General features: G+C 42.1%; 1 pseudogene; it reads left to right on the top strand.

Moving 5' to 3' along the window:
* Positions 1-7,248: 7,248 nt before the first annotated feature.
* LOC138930721 (large ribosomal subunit protein eL36 pseudogene) lies at positions 7,249-14,270 on the top strand (annotated as a pseudogene).
* The last annotated feature ends 2,454 nt before the right edge of the window (positions 14,271-16,724 follow it).

Below are 16,724 nucleotides of genomic sequence, written 5' to 3'. Positions count from 1 at the left end.
CATTGTTATGCTCCTCCACAAAGCCAATCTTCTGGCTCTCTTCAGTCTCCACTTTCTCACAACCCGGCACATATTTAACTTTTTTTTTTAATTTGCTGTGCCATCGGCATATTGCAGGATCTTAGTTCCCTGACCAAGGATTGAACCTAGGCACCAGCAGTGAAAGCTTCAAGTCCTAGCCAGTGGGCCATCAGGGACTTCCTAAGGCATATTTGACTTAATTCAGTTTGGCTTCTATCTGTCTCCAAGACTCCCTGTCTCTGACACGTCTCTTAACCAGATTACTGATGATTAACAATCTTCCCAAACCAGCAGTTACTTCTCTACCCCTTCCTGTGGCCACTCAGCGTATTCCAGTTTCTTGCCCTCACTCTTGGTTTTCTCCTGTATCTCTGACTACTGCTCCCCTTTCATCATTTCCTAATATTGGTGTATCCTTGGCCATGATCCTGGCCCCCTTACTTTTATAGCTAATATTTTGTCCCTAGGTGACTTCATCTTGTCTCCTAGCCTTAATTATTACAAATATTTGTAAGATGCACTAATTTAGGCCTCTGGCCTAGAAGTCACCAGACTCATATATGCTATGGCTTGTTGCACATTTTCACATGGATGTCTCATAAGCCATCTGAGATTTAACCCATCCAAACAAATTTCTTGAATTTCCCTAACTCAAACACCCTCCTGTCACCCTCATCTCAACCAATGGCACCATTACACCAAGTTTGTCATGCATGCCAAAGAGCAGATATATCATGCTTGATTCTCCTTTGTCACTGGAAAATTGTGTTGATACTACTGTCAAAATGGTATCACAGATACAACAGATACAACCCCTGGGATTTCCCTGATTTGTCCAGTGGGTAAGAATCCACCTGCCAATGCAGGGGACGTGGGTTCTGTTTCTGGTCTGGGAAGATTCCACATGCTGTGGAGCAACTAAGCCCGTGCACCACAACTCCCAAGTGCTGCAACTACTGAAGTCTGTGCACCTGGAACGAGAAGCCTCCACAATGAGAAGCCTATGCAGCACAACTAGAGAGTAGCCCCTGCTCTCCACAACTAGAGAAAGCCCACACAGCAACGAAGACCCAGTGCAGCCAAAAATAAATAGATAATAAATAAATATAGCAGTGTGTACACGTCAAAAAAACCCGAAAAGGCCTGGCACATAGGTCAATTGGAAAAACTCATAATTCACAGGGCATGAAATACACAGGAAGGTTGTGGAGAATAATTAGCCCTGGACTTAGTACCACTCCATACCCAATTAATCATTAAAGGAAGATACTGAAAAATCAAATTGCTTCCAAGTAACTGTATTTCAGTACAAAGATAAGGAAGATTCATAGGAATAATAATAATAATAAAACCCTACTACCTAATAAGGTAAAATTCACAATGTCTGTTACCAAAAAAAAAAAAATGACTAGGCACAAAAAGAAGGAAGAACCTTGAAAAACATATGCTAAGTGAAAAGAGCCAGTCACAAAGGACCACATGTTGTATGCTCTCCTTTGTAGATAATGTCCATAATAGGCAAGTGAAATACAAAGTAGATTAGTGGTTGCCTAGGGCCGGTGGGTGGGGGATATGACTGGGGGAAAAAAGGCAATGACTGCTAAGGAGTATGGGGTTTTGGGGTGCTGAAAATGTTCTAAAACTGATTGTGATGATGGTTGCACAAGCCTGTAAGTATCCTTTAAAAAGAACATTTAACTGTACACTTTAAATTGTGTATTGTGTGGTGTGTGAATTATATCTCAATGTTGTTTTTTTTTAAGCGGGAAAACAGGACCCATAATAATCAATCAATGGAAATTGACCCAGAATGGACACACATGTTAGAATTAGGAGAGAATAATTCTTAAAAAAGTTATTAAAAGCTGTACTCCATATGTTAAAAAAAAGTTGATCAGAGACATGGAACATTCACCCAAAGTGAATTTCTAAAGATGAGAAATACACCCGATGGGATTAATGACTAGACATTGCAGAAGAAAAACATTAATGACAGAAGTCCTAGCAATAGAAACTAAGAAAATGAAAAAGGGAAAAGGAATCTCCAAAAATAAAAAGAGCATATATGAGCTGTAGAACAATTTTGTGTGACCTAATATGCAGGAAATTGAAACCCCAAAGAAGAGCAGAGGGGACAGAAAAAGTATGTAAAGAATAAAGTCCTAAAATTTTCCAAAATTAATAAAAAATATAAGCTTACAGATCCAAGAAATTCAATAAACACCAGCAAAAGATGCATGAAAAATACTACACAAAGGCACATTGTAATAAAATTGCTCCAAACCAATGAAGAGAAAATCTTTATTTTTTTCTTCCAGTTTTATTGAGATATAATTGACTTACAGCACTATATGTGGAAAATTCTGAAAGAGATGGGAATACCAGACCACCTGACCTGCCTCTTGAGAAACCTATATGCAGGTCAGGGAGCAATAGTTAAAACTGGACATGGAACAGACTGGTTCCAAATAGGAAAAGGAGTACGTCAAGGCTGTATATTGTCACCCTGCTTATTTAACTTATATGCAGAGTACATCATGAGAAATGCTGGGCTGGAAGAAGCACAAGCTGGAATCAAGATTGCCGGGAGAAATATCAATAACCTCAGATATGCAGATGACACCACCCTTATGGCAGAAAGTAAAGCGGAACTAAAAAGGCTCTTGATGAAAGTGAAAGAGGAGAGTGAAAAAGTTGGTTTAAAGCTCAACATTCAGAAAACTAAGATCATGGCATCCGGCCCCATCACTTCATGGGAAATAAATAGGGAAACAGTGGAAACAGTGGCTGACTTTATTTTGGGGGGCTCCAAAATCACTGCAGATGGTGACTGCAGCCATGAAATTAAAAGATACTTATTCCTTGGAAGGAAAGTTATGACCAACCTAGATAGCATATTGAAAAGCAGAGACATTACCTTGCCAATGAAGGTCCATCTAGTCAAGGCTATGGTTTTTCCAGTGGTCATGTATGGATGTGAGAATTGGACTGTGAAGAAAGCTGAGTGCCGAAGAATTGATGCTTTTGAACTGTGGTGTTGGAAAAGACTCTTGAGAGTCCCTTGGACTGCAAGGAGATCCAACCAGTCCATCCTAAAGGAGATCAGTCCTGGGTGTTCACTGGAAGGACTGATGTTGAAGCTGAAACTCCAATAACTTCGGCCACCTGATGCAAAGAACTGACTGATTGGAAAAGACCCTGATGCTGGGAAAGATTGAGGGCAGGAGGAGAAGGGAACGACAGAGGATGAGATGGTTGGATGGCATCACTGACTCAGTGGACATGGGTTTGGGTGGACTCCAGGAGTTGGTGATGGACAGGGAGGCCTGGTGTGCTGCAGTTCATGGGGTCGCAAAGAGTTGGACACAACTGAGCAACTGAACTGAACTGACAGCATTATATGTTTGAAGTGTGCAGATAATGACTTGATTTACATACACTGTGAAATGATTATCACAAGTTTAGTGAACATCCATCTTTCCATATAAAATTAAGGAAATAGAAAAAAAATTTTCCCTGTGATCCTCTTATAATTTACTCTTTTATATATATCATACAGCAGTGTTCATTATATTTATCATGTTGTACACTACATCCCTAGTACTTATTTATCAAATATCTGGAAGTTTGTACCTTTTAAACCTTCTTCATCTTATTCCCCCTTTCCCACCCCCACCTCTGAAAAACACAAATCTGATCTTTATGAGTTTGTTTGTTTGTTTTTGAAGGTGGGGATTGAGGAAGGGACAGCAAGAAAGACAGTTAGGAGGCTATTTCAGTAAATCGGTGGTTTTTGGTGCCTTATGGCACAAAGCAACGAAGACCTAAAGAGCCTCTTGATGAAAGTGAAAGAGGAGAGTAGAAAAGTTGGCTTAAAACTCAACATTCAGAAAACTAAGATCATGGCATGCTTCCCTGGTGGTGCAGAGGTTAAAGCGTCTGCCTGCAATGTGGGAGACCTGGGTTTGATCCCTGGGTCAGGAAGATCCCCTAGAGAAGGAAATGGCAACCCACTCCAGTATTCTTGCCTGGAGAATCCCATGGACAGAGGAGCTTGGTGGGCTACAGTCCACGGGTCGCAAAGAGTCAGACATGGCTGAGTGACTTCACTTTCACTTTTCTTATCCCATCACTTCATGGGAAATAAATGGGGAAACAATGGAAACAGTGAGAGACTTGATGTTGCTGGTCTCCAAAATCACTGCATATGGTGACTGCAGCCATGAAATTAAAAGACGTTTGCTCCTTGGAAGAAAACCTATGACCCACCTAGACAACATATTAAAAAGCAGAGACATTATTTTGCCACAAAGGTCCATCTAGTCAAGGCTATGGTTTTTCCAGTAGTCATGTATGGATGTGAGAGTTGGACTATAAAGAAAGCTGAGCGCCAAAGAATTGATGCTTTTACAAGGACATCAAACCAGTCCATCCTAAAGGAAATCAGTCCTGAATATTCATGGGAAGGACTGATGCTGAAGCTGAAACTCCAATACTTTGGCCACCTGATGGGAAGAACTGACTCATTGGAAAAGACCCTGATGCTGGAAAAGATTGAAGGTGGGAAGAAAAGGGGATGACAGACGATGAAATGGTTGGATGACATCACCAACTTGATGGACATGAGTTTGAGTAAGCTCCGGGATTTGGTGATGCACAGGGAAGCCTGGCATGCTGCAGTCTATGGGGTCACAAAGAGTTGGACATGACTGAGGACTGAACTGAATTGTCCTTCAACACAAGGTTGACTTTCAACAACCTGCCTGGTGCTGTTAAAACTTCTGATAGTAGGAGTACCACCGCGCCCCTTCACCTCACCTTTTTTTCCTGGAGCAAATAGGACTTAGCATCTTATTTGAATTAAGATGTATTCCTAAGTCTTTAATCCTTTTTAGTTTGCTTTTCAAACTAGCAGTCTGATTATTTACTTAACAGGACAGTCACCAGAGAATGAAGAATGATGCACATACCTGTCATGCCAAGTTGTCACAAGAAGGGCGTTAGGATCAAAAAGGACCCACCTGTCATGATTGAGTAACCTGTGGAAGAAATCCAAACTAGGATGAATGTTTAGGCATTCCAGGTTTGTGGGAATGAGTTTCAAGTATCTATAGCTCAGTCAAAATCTTTCTTAAAACAGAAATCTTGAAGTTAAACATGGCTCTGCTCAAACCCAGTTGGGTCAACTTTAATATTAGAATTTCTCCTTGGAACATTTCACCTTCTTTTGTGGATATGACTCAATGAATTAATTTTCTCTTAACATATCCTGGAAAATTGATTGTTTGGCAAGTGAGAAATTAGGTTTTGCTCTGATGTTCTGAAAAGTAACATACTAATCCCCTTCATTAATAGCTAATTATTAACATGTATTTGTTTATTTATCCAATGTATATTGAGTGCCTACAACACACCAGGTACCTGTACTAAGTGTTGGAGAATGGAACAATAAACAGAACAATGTCCTTGGAAGAAAAAGGTGGTGAATAAATGGATGAGTAAACATATATTTATATATAAATTAGAGATAAAATGGATTAGGAGATAGGAAGGGTTGCTACCTTATTTGGGATGATCAGAGAAACTTCTATGATAAGGTGACATTGGAGCAGAAACCTGAGGGAATGAAGTCTGTGGAAGTTTGGGGAAAGAGCATTCTGGGAGAAGGAACAGCAGCCTGAGCAAGTGAGTCACAGAAGTATGTTGTGGGGGCAGAATATGCAGGGCCTCATTGCCATTTTAAATGCTTTGGCTCCTATTCTGAGTGAGATAGGGAGCCATTTGGAGGGTTTGGGGCAGAGAAGAGAAACATAACCAGACTGGTTTCTGTGTGTGGACCACACAGAAGGCAGGAAGTAGGGGGAAGAGGCAGCAAGAAAGACAGTTAAGAGGCTATTTCAGTAAATCACACAGTGGTGCTTTGGACACTGGGCAGTGGAGGAGATGTTTTCTGGAATTATTTTGAAGGTAGAGCTGAAGGACTATGTTGATGGATTAGATACAGAGTGTGTGGATGATAAGAGTTAAGAATGACTCAGAAGGTTTTAGTTAAGCTGAGAGTCAGCTGGAGAAGCAGATTAGGAGTTTTGTACTGTCCTTGTGAACTCTGAAATGCTTCTGAAATATCATTTAGAGATGTTAAGTAGGTGATTGGATATGACTAAAGGTCAGGAGTGAGGTACAGGCTGTAGACAACACATTTAGGACGCATCAGAATATCAAACTCATTTACAGCCAGAGGAAATTACCTAGGAAGTGAAAGTAGGTGAGGTTAGAAGCCTAAGCCCTGGGGCATTTCCAAGGTATAAAAGTCAGTGTAATGAGGAGGAACTGGCAAAAGACTGAGTAGGAGCAGCCAGTGTGGCAGGAACAGAACCAAATCCTTTCCAGAAGGATTTCTGGAAGTCAAGAGAAAAAGCATTTCAAGAAGGGAGTCAAATGTTGCTGAGAGGGAATGATAAGGAGCACTCATGATATGCAGGCACTGGGTGTACAAAGATGAACCAGAATGCCAGGCACATAGTAGGTGTCCATGTACTTTTAATTGTAACAAAATATACACAACAAAGAGCTTCACTGGGGGCTCAGAAGGTAAAGAATCTGCCTTCAAAGCAGGAAACCCGAGTTTGATCCCCAGGTGGGGAAGATTCCGTGGAGAAGGGAATAGCTGGCTACCCAATCCAGGATTCTTGGCTGGAAAATCCCATGGACAGAGAAGCCTGGTGGGCTACAGCCCATGGGATCAACTGAGTGACTAACACTTTCACTTTTTAATACATAACATAAAATTTACTACCTCAACCATTTTAAAGTATACAGTGCATGAGTGTTAAGAATATTTACATTGTTGTGAAACAAATCTTCAGAACTTTTTTATCTTACAAAACTGAAACTCTAGACTCATTAAACAACATCTCTCCACTAAGCCTCCTGCCCCTCCCCAGTCCCTGGCAACTACCTTTCTACCTTACATTTCTATGAATTTGACTCCTTTAGATACCTCACAGGAGTGGAAACATACAGTATTTGTATTTGTATGACTGGCTTATTTCACACAACATAATGTTCTCAAGGTTCATTCGTGTTACAGCATGTGTCAGAATTTTCTTCCCTTTAGAGGCTGAATAATATTCTATTGTATGAATATCCCACTTTCTGCTTATCCATTCATTTATTGATGGACACTTGGATTGCTTCCACCTGTTGGCTTTTGTGACTAATGCCGCAATGAACATGGGTATGTGAAGTCTATTTCATACTGCGCTTTCTTTTTTTTTTTAGGTAGTTTTGTTATTTTATTTTTGTGGTAACTTTACAGTATTTTAAGGTTATATATGTTTAAACATCTCCCTGAAAAGGGCTGACTTATAATGACCTAAACGTGACTGTATCATTCTTCTACTACAAGGTGGGAGAGAACTCCCTTTGTAAAACTATGAATCCAAGTAAATGACTGTTTATAAAGCTGGCTCTGATGGTAACTAAAACATTACCAATTTCATTTTTTTGAAAAAGCAATGTTCCGTCACTGCCATGGGTCTGATCTGAACACAAATCCAATCTGATTTGTGTTCTATTCAAGACATCATCCACCGGGCGGCAGTTTCCCATGTTGCAGGTGTGGTACGTAGGAGGCTTAAAAACAAGCCTCTAGGGGGCAAGCATGCAAGTTATAGGATGAACTGGCTTTAAGAAGTTAAGTGTTTCTAAAGGGAACAAGAAGCTCCCTAGGGAAGAAGCTTCCTCCTATAAAGGCAGGAACCTGTTTACAAAAGCTCATATACCTTGAAATGAATAGGAATTCTATACCTGTGCGGGATACTGGGTGGTCACAACTCAAAAGATGGACACAACCAACGCAGTATCTCTCCAGATCCTTCCTTTAATGTCAGGTAATGTTTCAACCCAAACACAGGATACATACTGTAATGAAAAGGACCTGAGGGCATCTGAGTCATGCATGGTATAGTAAGTACAAACCTTGAAGGTGAAGTCGCTCAGTCGTGTCTGACTCTTTGTGACCCCATGGACTGTAGCCTACCAGGCTCCTCCATCCATGGGATTCTTGAGGCAAGAATACTGGAATGGGTTGCTATTTCCTTCTCCAGGGGATCTTCCCAACCCAGGGATCAAACCCAGGTCTCCTGCATTGGAGGCAGACGCTTTAACCAGTGAGCCACCAGGGAAGTACAAACCTTGGCCCCACACAAAGGAGCAGTCAAGGGCCTGGAAGATTCACCTCTTTATTTCTCTTTCCTGCTGGGTTTAAAGTCCATGGAAGAGAAAGAGCTTTCAATCAGTGGAACCAATGAGGCGTCAGGGCCTTGGAGGGTAGATTTGGTTGTACAGTATTACAAAATATATTTAAGAAAAAAACAGCCCAGGCCTCCCAGCAGTATCCCAAGCCTCAGCTGGTCCAGTGGCCCAACCTCTACATCATACTGTGCTTTCAATTATTCTGGATATTTTTGCAGAAGTAGAATTGTTGGATCATATGGTAATTTTTTTTTTTTTAATTTTGGGGGAACTGCCATACATATTTTTTTCCATAGTGGCTGCACCATTTTATATTCCTACCAAGAGTGCACAAGGGTTCTAATTTTCTCCACATCTGAACCAACACTTCTTTTCTTTTTCATAGTAACCATCCTAATGAGTGTGAGGCCCAGAGAATTATCATTCTTGATCTGTATGGCAGTTCCCTGGAAACCTTCACTTACAGGGCTTGTCTTTATTTGACCTGATACAGAGCTCTCTCTGAATCACATCTGGTGAGGTGGTGATAACAGCTGGAATCAACAAGAAGTTGACCAAAAAATCATGAAAAACTGGGAGTGAGATGTCCAGAGGGACCTTTGAAAAACTCTGACATATTTCTGGGAATCTGGAAGGCCACATCCATGTACAACTGCAGGACTGCAAGCATGCCCAGGAAAGAGCTGAGGAGACCGTATGCTTTCACCTCTGGGTGACTTTTTTTTTATTGGAATATAGCTGATTTACAATGTGTGATAGTGTCAAGTGTACAGCAAAGTGAGTCAGTTATCCATATATATATATATATACATATATATATATATACATATTTCCACTCATTTTCAAATTGTTTTCCCATACTGGTTATTACAGAACATTGAGTAGAATTCGCTGTGCTGTACAGTAAGCCCTTATTAGTTATCTATTTTATATATAGTAGTGTGTATATGACCAATACAGTCTCCTAATGAATCACTTTCCCCCATGTTTCCCTTTTGGTAAACCATAAATTTGACTTTGAGATCTGTGAATCTGTTTAAGTTCATTTGTATCATTCTTTTTTAGATTCCACATATAAGTGCTATCATGTGGTATTTGTCCTTCCTCGCCTGACTTACTTCACTTAGTATGATAACCTCTAGGTCCATCTGTGTTGCTACAAATGGCATTATTTCCACTTCTGCATGATCTTGATGCCCTGTGGAAAACTCTGCTAAGGCAGAGCTGTAAACTACCTTGCTGGAGTTTTCAAAGCATTCAGTGACACACACAGAAACCCTAGGCAAAGGTTGAAGACCTGGTTCAAAGAGGCTACTAAGTTAATGAAGGTCACTTTGGTGAGCACACACAACAAAGGACTTTACAAAATTAGTTAAGAAAAGTCACTAAACAGCAGCAACAACAAATCCTGGGGAGGAGAGAATCTGAATTTCAGAGCTGCCACATTATTTCAAATGTCCACATTTTAAATTACAATGAAAGCAGAAAGTATAAACCAGATTTCCCTGGTGGTCCAGAATCCACCTGCCAATGGAGGGGACATGGGTTTGATCCCTGGTCCAGGAAGATCCCACATGCTGCAGGGCAACTAAGCCCGTGTGCCACAGCTACTGAGCCCACAATCTAGAGCCTCTGCTCTGCAACAAGAGAAGCCACCACAGTGAGAAGCCCACACACTGCAACTAGAGAGTAGTCCTCACTCACCACAACTAGAGAAAGCCCGCCCACAGTAACAGAGTAACCCAGCACAGCCAAAAATAAATACATAAAATAAAAATAAAGTATAAACCATACACAGGGGGAAAGTCACTAAATAGAAATCATCCCTGCTGCTGCTAAGCTGCTAAGTCACTTCAGTCGTGTCCAACTTTGTGCGACCCCGTCGACGGCAGCCTACCAGGCTCCCCCGTCCCTGGGATTCTCCAGGCAAGAACACTGGAGTGGGTTGCCATTTCCTTCTCCAATGCGTGAAAGTGAAAAGTGAAAGTGAAGTCGCTCAGTCGTGTCCGACTCTTAGCGACCCCATGGGCTGCAGCCTACCAGGCTTCTCCGTCCATGGGATTTTCCAGGCAAGAGTACTGGAGTGGGGTGCCATTGCCTTCTCCAGAAACCATCCCTAAGGAAGCCCAAACATTGGATGTACTACATTTTAGATTTTTTTTTTTAAGTACAGTTAATTTACAGTATTGTGTTAGTTTCTGGTGTACAGCATAAGTGATTAAGAATATATATATTCTGGGGTTTCCCTGGTGGTCCAGTGGCTAAGTCTCTGCACTCCCAATGCAGGGAGCCTAGGTTTGATTCCTGGTGCCACATGCCACAACTACGAGTTCACATACTGCAACTAAAAATCCTGCATGCCACAATTAAGACCCAGTGCAACCAAAAAAAAAGTGTGTGTGTATATATATATATATATATATATATATATATATATATCTGCTAATCCCAAACTCATAATTTATCCCTCCTCCATCCCCTTTCCCCTTTGTTAACCATAAATTTGTTTTCTATGTCTGTGAGTCTGTTGCTATTTTGGAAATAAGTTCAGTTGTATCATATTTTATTTTTTGGCTGTGCTGGGTCTTTGTTGCAGCATGCAGGCCTCTCTAGTTATCTGCAGGCTTAATTCCCCCAGGGCATGTGGGATCTTAGTTCCCATAGGTTAAATTGAACCCGCATCCACCTGCAGTGGAAGGCAGATTTTGAACCACTAGGCCATCAGGGAAGTCTCTGTATCATATTTTAGATTTCACATGTAAGAGTCACAGGTAAGTGATAGCAAGTTTCCCACATGGCGCAGTGGTAAAGAATCTGCCTGCCAATCTAGGAGACGCAGAGAATGGAGATTTGATCTCTGGGTCAGGAAGACCCCATGGAGTAGAAAATAGTAACCTGCTCCAGTATTCTTGCCTGGAAAATTCCATGGACAGAGGAGCCTGGCGGGCTACAGTCCATGGGGTCACAAATGAGTTGGACACGACTGAACGACTAACACTTTCACTGCCATATGCAACAACATTAATGGACTTCAAGGACATTTTGCTAAGTGAAATAAGCCAGACACAGAAAGACAAGTACTACCTGATTCCACTTATGAGGTATGTAAAATAGATTTGGGACTTCCCTGATGGTTCAGTGGTTAAGAATCCACCTTGCAATGCAGAGGACATGGGTTTAATCCCTGGTCAGGGAACTAAGATCCCACATGCCACAGGGCCACTAAGCCTATGAGCTCTAGAGCCTGTGAGACACAAGACAGTCTGCATGCTGCAACTACTGAAGCCCATGTGCCACAACTAGGGAGTCTGGGTGCTGCAACTAAAGATCCTGCATAATGCAATGAAGATCTCATGTGCCACAACTAAGACCCAACACAGCCAAATAAACATATTAAAAATAAAATAATCGAATTCATGCAATTAAAGACTAGAATGGTGGTTAACAGGTTCTGGGTAGAGGGGGAAATGGGGAGTTAATAATCAACAGGCATAAAGTTTCAGTTAGGTAAGATTAATAAGCTCTGGAGATTTGCTGTACATTGTACCTGTAATCAACAATAATGCATTATATACTTAAAATTCGTTAAAAGCAGAGATCTTACGTTGAGCATTTTCATCACAATAAGATCTAAAAAATAAAGCTTTGCAAGAAAAAAAAATACGGATTGGTTAATCTATTTTGGAAGCCTTCTCCATTTTGCATTAATGAGAGTCTAGTTGTCACTGTGGCCTTTGTCCTAGAGACATTGCCCAAGGTTTGACACTGAAATGGGTCTGCCATTTTCTTTTAAATGCTTTTCAAAATTAATTATTTTTATTTTTGTTTGCACTGGGTCTTCATTGTTGCCAGTGGGCTTTCTCTAATTGCAGAGTAGGGGGCTACTCTCTAGTTGTGGTACGTGGGCTTCTCATTGAGATGGCTTCGCTTGTTGCAGAGCACAGGGTCTGGGCACACGGGCTCAGCACTTGTGGTTCATGGACCCTAGGGCATGCAGGCTTTAGTACGTGAGGCAAGTGGGTTCAGTAGTTTCGACTGACAGGTTCCAGAGCAGGGGCTCAGTAGTTGTGGCACACAGGCTTGGTGGGCCTGCGGCATGTGGGATCTTCCTGGACCAGGGAACCCATGTCCCCTGCATTCGCAGGGTGGATTCTCATCCACTGTGCCACAAGGGAAGTCCTGCAGTTTTCTTTTGAAGAGTAGTTTGTAACTGGTGCTTGTACCATAAGCCCCTGGGGGGTTCATTATAACAGAGTGCTGGTTCCCAACTACAGAATGTCAAATTCATTAGGTCCAGAAAGGACCTGATAATTTGTATTTCTGCCCTGTTTACAGGTGATGCTGCTGCTGCTGGTCTGGGGTCCATACTTTGAGAATCATTGCTTACCTGATACCACAAAGTAATAAAACTCTGCCCCTGGAGAACTGTCCTAACCTCACGGGAACCCTTGGTTCAAGATATGGCCAGAGTCCCTAGAATGACAGGAAGCTGGGACTTTGCTGAATTTACAAACAGGTTTAGGATTAGCAGGAATTGAACCTGCTTGGTACTAAATGTTTGTTTAATAAATGACAAGTATGTTGGAGACAGGGAAAAAAAAACCCTACTACTAATGGTGTACTTAATGGCATAAGACTGACTACTTTCCCCTTAAAACCCAGAATGAGACACATATCTACTCTCACTACTGCTCTTTTACATTGTACTGAAGATTCTAGTCAATGCATAAAAGCAAGAAGAAATAAAAAGCATCTGGATTGGAAAGAAATAAACCTGTCTTTATTTGCAGAAACGTGATTATCTAGTAGAAAACCCAATGGAATCTATAAAAAAGGTAATAAAATTGTTATTTTAGCATGATTGGAGGATACAAGATCAATGTACGAAAATCAACTGTACTTTCTCTGGCACTTCAGTGGTTAAGACTTGGTGCTCCCATTGCAGGGGAACTAAGATCCCACATGCTGCATAACACAGCCAAAGAAAAAGAATGTGGAGAACTGATTTTCAAAAATTATTTATTTGGCTGCACTGGGCCTTAGTTGTGGCATGTGGATCAAACCCAGGACCCCTGCATTGGGAGTGTGGAGTATCAGCCACTGGACCACCAGTGAAGTCCTGGATAACCAATTTCTTTTAAAAGGCACAAAGCCATGCAGTGGAGGAAGGATGGTCGTTTTAACAAATGGTGCTAGAACAGTTGGATATTCATAACCAAAGGAAGCAGCCTGGATTCATACCTCCTACTATATACAATGTGTTAGTTGTTCAGTTGTGTCTGACTCCTTGCGACCCCATGGAGTGGAGATCACCAGGCTCCTCTGTCCATAGGGATTCTCCAGGCAAGAATATTGGATTGGGTGGCCATTCCCTTCTCCAGGGGATCTTCCTGACTCAGGGGTAAAACCTGGGTCTCTTGTACTGCAAAAAGTAATTCAAAAAGGATTAAAGACCTAAATATATTACCTGAAACTATAAAACTTCTAGAAAACCTTTGTGATCTTGGATTAGGCGAAGATTTCTTAGATAAGACATCAAAAGGACAATCCACAAAGAACAAATTGATAAATTTGACTACATCAACATTGAACATTTCTGCTTTTCAAAAGCCAATGCTTTCTGCCTCACCAGCCACTGCAGAGCGGTGGCTGTGGCTCTGCTCTTCCCCATGGCCATGGGCCTTAACAAGGGCCACAAGATGACCAAGAACATGAGCAAACTGAGGCACAGCCACCTCCTCGGGCGCCTCACCAAGCACACCAAGTTCATGCGGGACATGATCCGGGAGGTGTGCAGCTTCACCCCTTATGAGCGGCAGGCCATGGAGCTGCTCAAGGTCTTCAAGGACAAGCGGGCCCGCAAGTTCATCAAGAAAAGGGTGAGGACATACATCCGTGCCAAGAGGAAGAGAGAGGAGCTGAGCAATGTCCTGGCCACCATGAGGAAAGTGGCAGCCAAGAACAACCGAGCCCTTCCCCTCTGTCCACAATAAACCTTTTCAGAAAAAAAAAAAAGACATTGTTAAGAGAACAAACAGACAAGCCACAGACTGCCAAGAAAAATACTTGCAAAGCATATATCTGATGAAGTGTCTGTATCCAGAAGATATAAGAACTACTTTTTGAAAGGTCTATTAATAGGATATGGCAAAAGGGGTGGTGTATCTCTAATCTTTATAAAGATTCTTAAAGCTAGAAAAAATGGAATAGATGAATAATTTGCAAAGAAGAAATAGAGACACAGATGTAGAGAACAAATGATGTTTGGATAACAAGGGGGAAAGAGGGTGGGACAAACTGGAAGCTTGGGATTGACATATTTACACTACTATGAGTAAAATAAATAATAGATATTTACAATACTGTGTGTAAAATAGATAACTAATGCAAACCTACTGTACAGCATAGGGAACTCTACTCAATACTCTGTGGTGACCAAAATGGAAGGAAATTTTTAAAAAAAGGGGGTGGGATATATGTATATGTACAACTGATTCACTTTGCTGTACATCAAACTAAAACATTGTAAAGCAACTATATGCCAATAAAAAAAAAATTTAAAGCAACCTGGGTCTCCTGCATTGGCAGGTGGATTCTTATATCACTAGCACCACTTCATATCTTTGCTCAAATGCCACCTTCATAATAAAACCTTCCCTGATCATCCTATGAATACTGCCCACTCTGGATCCCCTTTACCCTGCTGTACTTTCTCCCTGCACCCCTTTCCATGGCTGTTCACACCTTTAACATACTGGATAATTCTCATGCTTATTGCCTCTCAGCCCCACTGGAATGTCAGCTCCGCAAGGGCAAGGATCTGTCTTGTTTTGCTCATGATCTTCAGTAACTAGTATCAAGCCTGGCACAGAATAGGGACTTGATGTTTGTTGAATGAATGATGTACCTTTTATGTATCCCTAGCATGCAGAACAGTACCTGGTATACAGCAGGGGTTCAATCAGTTCAGTTCAGTCACTCAGTCATGTCCGACTCTTTGCAACCCCATGAATCGCAGCACGCCAGGCCTCCCTGTCCATCACCAACTCCCGGAGTCCACCCAAACCCATGTCCATTGAGTCGGTGATGCCATCCAACCATCTCATCCTCTGTTTTCCCCTTCTCCTCCTGCCCTCAATCTTTCCCAGCATCAATGTCTTTTCAAATGAGCCAGCTCTTCGCATCAGATGGCCAAAGTATTGGAGTTTCAGCTTCAACATCAGTCCCTCCAATGAACACCCAGGACTGATCTCCTTTAGGATGGACTGGTTGGATCTCCGTGCAGTCCAAGGGACTCTCAAGAGTCTTCTCCAAAACCACAGTTCAAAAGCATCAATTCTTCGGCACTCAGCTTTCTTCACAGTCCAATTCTCACATCCATACATGACCACTGGAAAAACCATAGCCTTGACTAGACGGACCTTTGTTGGCAAAGTAATGTCTCTGCTTTTTAATATGCTGTCTAGGTTGGTCATAACTTATAGATGCCCACTGAATGAACTGGAGCAATAACAATAGCAATTGGAGCAATAGGAAGTAGCAATACCAACTACTTCCTTGGTAAGGAAGTAGTTTTTCAAGTCCTTACTTACTCTCTCTGCTGGATGCAACAAACATGAAAGTTAAGAGGCTCCATTGTGGGAGTAGAGGCTGAGGAGCTGAGGAAGCCATGTCAGAAAAGAGGAGCCTACCTGTATATATCTGCCCCCAAGCTCAGCCCCAGGCAGCAGTCCCAGTCACCCAAATAACTGACTTCTCTCAGAAAGGCAGAGAAGCTTCTTCCAGAGTCTGTCACAAAGGCTGGCTCAGTGTCTGGACAGCTTCCTAACAGGGTAGCACCCTGCAAGGAAAACTCTGGAGATTTGGCAAAAGAGGCAGATGCTTTTTCACCCACATCTTGCTCAGACCCTGTGATGGGGAAAAAGCCAGTCTGGATAAATTGTACAGGTCATGGTCCCCTGCTTGTGAGTGGTCTGTGGAGTATTCATGAGCTCATGGAAGCTGTTGCTGCAGTAACCGCTGCCAAGGAGGCAACACTGGCAGCACGTGCAGCAGCTGAGAACACCATGTAGACTCCGAAGGTGTTTGTGCAGTGAACAAGGGGCAGGTTGGGAGGGCTTCCTCGTACTGTCTGTGCTTCCTGGAATGTAAGGAGGCCTGTCCTCATACTGAGGGATCAGGAGGGATCCTCTTGGAGAAGCATGAAAAGCCCCAATGATCTGCCCAGCGGCACCAGGCCATCTGCCAGGGGCTAGGCCTTCTGAACACAGGGTTGTATTCAAGAACTTCAGGCCCCATTTCCAAAGGTGGGCTCAGGAGAAACATTAACTCCAGGAAACTGGATCTGATAAAAGATCTATTTTAAGGGTCAAGGAGCACAGAGGAGATGGAGGAATTGTCTGAAACTGCCAGGTCATGTATCATTACAGGGCAGACACGGCACCAGG

Source organism: Ovis canadensis, chromosome X (genome assembly GCF_042477335.2).
Source record: "Ovis canadensis isolate MfBH-ARS-UI-01 breed Bighorn chromosome X, ARS-UI_OviCan_v2, whole genome shotgun sequence".
NCBI classification, from domain to species: Eukaryota; Metazoa; Chordata; class Mammalia; order Artiodactyla; family Bovidae; genus Ovis; species Ovis canadensis.
Note: the sequence above shows the minus strand (reverse complement) of the source record. Positions and strands in the feature narration are given on the sequence as shown.